The sequence below is a fragment of the Saccostrea echinata genome, unplaced genomic scaffold, assembly GCF_033153115.1.
Source record: "Saccostrea echinata isolate AGI-Se365-2 ecotype Australia unplaced genomic scaffold, CSIRO_AGI_Sech_v1 ptg000023l, whole genome shotgun sequence".
NCBI classification, from domain to species: domain Eukaryota; kingdom Metazoa; phylum Mollusca; class Bivalvia; order Ostreida; family Ostreidae; genus Saccostrea; species Saccostrea echinata.
In genome coordinates, this window is record NW_026889772.1 from 3,687,928 (window position 1) to 3,694,064 (window position 6,137).

A 6,137-nucleotide genomic window follows, 5' to 3' on the forward strand; every position below is an offset into this window, starting at 1 on the left:
CGTTAATGGTGATATAATTATCCAAGTCAAATAATTACGCAGCAAAATTACGAAAATATTTATTTCTAACACGTTTTTTTAATTACTACAAAAAATATTATAGAACTAGTTCTGAGAGTTATACATAGTACTGCGGATGTCCTGTTTATTATCTTTGGAGCGAATTAAATTGATAGTGTGGTTAAAGGAAATATTTATTTAAAATGTACTGCACTACAGAACTTTCTCTACTATAATGTGTAAAGTCTATAGTTATAGAGAAAAAAATTCTCTCTTCACCGTAACTTTATATGTTTGCCATTCGATATGAATAATAACCCCCCCCCCCCTTTTCCCCTAAATCGGTTACTTAGTCAGTACTGCATTTCCAGAATATTTTAATGAACATTTTTTAAAGAAAGTTAAGGTCTTTTTTAGAACAAAAATTTCAGTCTCAAAACAAACATGCATCTAAAAAAGTCACAAAACAATAGTTACTGTAGATCAAAATGTACACGTGTCGGCGGTGGTTTTTGGAATTGGCAGAGAGTATGTATCAAATTCAAGTGTTAATGCCCAATGTATTTTATTCATTTATTATTCAAATGTTGGAATCAAATCTAGAAATGATAAAAATAAATGTTATAACTTGTTGGAAATACTCGCACTCCGTCTTCGATGTGACGAAACTTTCACACCTGCACAGTGTTGAATGATTTTGATTGACAGGACAAGCACGTGGACTTCGTGTGAAATCGAAGCAGGAACATAAAAACGAGTATGACTGTCAAACAAATGGATATGATTTGTTGATTAAAAAAAGTTACTTTCTCTGTCTGATATATTTAGAAAAAAAATCAGAGTTTTTGTTTGATATAGGTACAAACATTTAGTGAAGCCTGAAAGGAGGGGGGGGGGCTAAAACGGAATATTTCTCTCTCTCTCTCTCTCTCTCTCTCTCTCTCTCTCTCATTTGTCTGTTTAATAAAAACTATAACAGCATATTACTTAAATATCAAGTTCTGAAAATTGAATTTATAACAAATAATATGAATATGTATCTTGTCCGAGTATAACCACGGCCATCTACATATACATGTAGAAGTATGCTCAATAAATCATCACGAAAAATAGAAATGACACATAATATATTATTATGTTAAAAATTTAAAATACGAGCGTATAAATGCAAAACGTCCACTGACCTTTGTAATTAATTTTTTTTCATTAATTTACACGAAATCGCCTTGACACGGAGATATATGAATGGATGTTACAACCGCTTTAATTCATTCTATAAGTCAGAAGTTTTCTCTGATTTGTTATCAAATAAGAATAAACATTTTTATTTTCCAACTAAAAAAATATCTTTTATACTTCAGCGCTCGATAACAATTGCAATGTTTTAATGCTATAAAAATCGTGTGATTAAAAACTTTATGTGCATGCATCGTCTTTCTTAGGACAATTTTGGAGAATTTATTTTATTGACTTAAATAATCATTCATTTATTGGTTTATTTATTTATTTATTTGGCACCTTAAAATATAATACAATAAAATAGTTTCAATGCAAGGAAAAGATCAGAGGCATTCCGAATATATCGTTCATCTTGCGTTCACCGTTCACTTTGCGTTCGCGTTTGCGCTCCGTTCGCGTTCAGCGTTCACTCACCGTTCACCGTTCACCGTTCACACATCGTTCACCAAATTGCGTTCAGCGTTCACACATCGTTCACTCACCGCTCGCTCTGCGTTCGTTCAGCGTTCGTTCACCGTTCAAGTGGGAAAGTAGAACGTTTCAGGGACTGTAACACTTATGCCCCGGGGCATAAGTTCAGGTCATTTAAAATATCAGTTCCACAGTATAAACTAGCTATCAGGTCAATATTCTAAGTGGCTGTCATTATTATATTCCCCAAACGAACTTTGTTTTTTGTTTTTTTCAAAATTTCTTCTCAGGTACATTTTTTCCGCGAGTATTCTCGGAAACTACTCATCCGATTGGGATGAAAACAGGCAGATGTGCGGAACGAAGGTCATTTTGCGCGTGCAATGAGTGAAATGACCGATATACTTAATATAGCTGTATCTTTTATATTTTTTGATGAAATGCTTTAAAACTCAAGCAATAAAGATTGTATATTGATAGTGTAGATAAGTTGACATTGTGAAATTAGCATGAAATTAGCATTAACTCACGCTCATGCACGTCCGCTTCGCTCTGATTGGTTGAAATAAAAATCTCAATATCTTCCTTGTTTCTTGACAAAATACTTTGAAATTTAAAATAAAGGTATATGGGCAAGGATCAGCTATTTGTAAATAATAACGGCCGTCAGATTGAAAAAAAATTGTGTCAATATTTTTACACTTTTTCTAGTTGAAAACATCTATATTTATATCTTCCTTCATGAATTGAAAAAGAAAAGATAGTTGTGTTTTTATTTTTTAAGAAAATCGCATCCAAATATAGGTGATCAAAAAGTGACGGGCGTTATGTTGACACAGTTAATGCGAATTTTGAAGGTTTTTTCGCCCTCCTCGAAACGTTAAAAAAACCACCACATGCATGAATCTGACCACACTTTCACTTGGAATGAATTAGACAGCTTTTTTTGACCTATCTGTAAAATAAATAAGGCACAATTAATCGTGACGGAGGTGACGTCAAATTCTCTTGCTGTAGCATTTTCATCATTCTTACTTTCTGCAAAGAAATCGTGTTTTCGGTGTTTTTTTCACTACATGAGGAAATCAAACTAGTTTTTCATTTTAAAAAAGCAGAATAAGGTACATTACTTCTTCCTTTAACTATTTTTTATCCTGTTTAATAAACGGATGTTATATTTGACCTTTTGACAAAAATGGATTTTACAAATTGACAAACTAAGGTTTGCTAGTTACGGAGGTTACATTGACGCTGATTTTTAAAGCATTTCGTAAGTTTTCTTAAGAATACACATGATTTTATTCATGCAATGAAGTTTGTGTGTCAAATATCTGCATCCAAACATTCTGCTAATACTATAATTAAAACTACTGCAAGTATTTTCATAAATTTTTTAAGCACTGTGACGGATGTTACAATATAACGTCCGTTACGGTTTTTCATGGTAGTTACATTTTAACTCCCTACGGGCTTTGTAATTTTTATTTAGTAAATTTATTATTTGTTCTTCATTAATCAGTTAACATACAACTGAAGTTTACTGATAAAATTTTATCTTTAATAACATAATAAGAAAAAAAATTGGAATCAGCACAGATTAAGAATGGTCAAATCATAACAGGCAATCAGCCAAGAAAATCAATAAGGAACTGGTAGCATGGCATCTGAAAAGAAAATAAATTATTTTTTTAATAATCAAAACAGCGAAAAATATGTCCATAAAATTTCTATGTTACATAATCGAATCATTGTGCTTCAGAAGTTAAGGTTTGACATTGTTTTCTGTCAAACTGTCACATCCGTATATTTTATGTTAGTCAAAATATAACTGCCGAACTCTATGATCGTAATAGTTCTAGAAAAATGCTTAACGTTTGTGTCAAACAATAACAATTATAGATTTCAACACATTGGAGAACAAGGCTTGTCCATTTTATCATTAAATATTATATAAATCTTATTTAGTTATTAGCGTGACGCCTGTTATCTACTAAGAAATGTTGACCGACAATACAAACTCACCCACTTTGCCTCCTTTTTTTGTATCATGGTCACTTTTGATGACGTATTCTGCAAATGTGTGGTAAAACTAATAGAAAAAACGAACTGGTTCTATATATCGCATATATGCAAGTCATTTTACGCCTTAGATTACGGACGTTACGAATTTGACCGACACCTGTGTACCTTTGCTAAATTTGCGATAATTTAGTATTTAAATCCTTTACGCAGACGTTATGGGAAAGCACCTGTTGAGTATACTTTTAAGTTAAACCTAACATAAAATATTCGTATATTTTCTATACAGTTACATACATTTAAATGTTTAAAGTCGACCCATCATGTTGACCGACACTCATAACGTCCGTTATACATTTTCAAGGCTATTTTTCTCGGGCTAATGATAACCAATTGTAATTATTTTTATCTATAATTGTAAGGTAAACATCTATCTTTTAGAATAGTCATATATAAAAAAGTATTAATTTAATTTTTTTTTTTTTTAAAATGCATTTTTGACACATAGGTTGGGAAATCTCTTATAAGCATGCGCAAAAGTTGGACAATTTTACACAAATTCGGTAATATTAATTTTATTTCTTAAAATAAAAAGATTAAATTGTTAATTCTTTCTCTTTTAGATTACAGAAGTATAAATACAACTTTCTGAATTGCAAAAAATATATATTCTTCTTGATTTCAATTTCAAAAGTGACGGCCGTTATTATTTACAAATAGCTGATCCTTGCCCGTATATTATAAGGTTCTACAATATGTTTTATGCTAGATAGAATGTTCTATCGTTAAAATGATAAATGTCGTACGGACCCGGTTTAAAGATAGAATGCGTTCCATGTATTGTCTGTGTAGCAAAGAAAATACGGGAGATAACTCTAACTCAGTGCATTTACTATGAAAAATCCCGAGAGTTCCGAATGTCAACATGGTATGTAAATTTTAAACGAGTAAAAAACGTTGGTGAAAAAGTGTTGAATTCTTCCATTATATGGATTAAATTTTTAGATGAAAGGTATTTACAGTCTCAAAAAGGTTTGCTATGATTAATTTGAACGTTATTTTCAATGCAACTTTATTATTTTTCTCCAAAATCGTTTCGGAGCGATTCTGCAATTTTTTTTGCTACATTACGGTATATGGGAGGCATTCTAACTGTGGTGAGGACCTGTCCCGAGACACAGTTAGATTATTCTAACTAGTTTTATGCGTAAATTCTTGAAAACACGCGTATTCACGTGTGTTGCAATTTGATTGGCTGAAACCTTAAATGGCTATAACTTCTTTAGTTTTCAATAAAACAGAATGAAATTTAGAATATAGATAGGTATAATGGGTCTATACATTTAGTTAGAATAATCTAACTGTGTCTCGGGACAGGCCCTCACCACAGTTAGAATGCCTCCCATATACCGTAATGTAGCAGAAAATTGCAGAATCGCTCCGAAACGATTTTGGAGAAAAATAATAAAGTTGCATTGAAAATAACGTTCAAATTAATCATAGCAGACCTTTTTGAGACTGTAAATACCTTTCATCTAAAAATTTAATCCATATAATGGAGGAATTCAACACTTTTTCACCAACGTTTTTTACTCGTTTCAAATTTACACACCATGTTGACATTCGGAACTCTCGGGATTTTTCATAACATAGACAATACATGGAACGCATTCTATCGTTAAACCGGGTCCGTACGACATTTATCATTTTAACGATAGAACATTCTATCTACCCTACATTATGCTACTATCAAAACTGAATGCAAGTACATGCATGCACGTGTGCTGAAATCTGATTGGCAAAGGTTGCTAGTGTTTATAACTTTATTAAATGTTAACGAAAGATGAAATTCAGTGTAAATATAAATAATACAAGTTCCAACATTATTCACTCATCAGAAATGAATAAGAGGACATGCATGCACGTGCACTGATTTCTGATTGGTTAATAATTTAATATTTATGTTGCTGTTACTTTCTACGTTTTCAGTGAAATTCTTTGAAATCTAAAATGGACCTTTTTATGGCATTCTATGAGATGACGTACATGTATATAGTAATTTTCGAAATAATGTGCATGCACATGTACTTAAATCTGATTTGCTTATGTTCATTGTGCTATATATGCATTGTTCTTTCCTCAAAACTTTGGAAAATAAGTTGAAAAAGTCTATCATAATACAAAGATTTTGCTTATTATAATAAAATGAAGTGTATAGGGAATGGGGTCCCAAAGGAAGTAAGGGGAGCATTTTGGAAATGTCTGTAACGGTGTCCGTTACAATTAGGACTAGTTCAAATTTGTTTTATACCTGTTAAAAAAATTAAATATCTCAGGTCACTTAAAATCATCTGGTCGATGTAAAATATAAAGTCTGGTAAAAGATTAGAAGAAATTATCAGGTAATTTCAGAATAAAGTTTTTCTTGAAATGTTGCAAATATTTAGAGCTCTCTTTGATATTCAAGG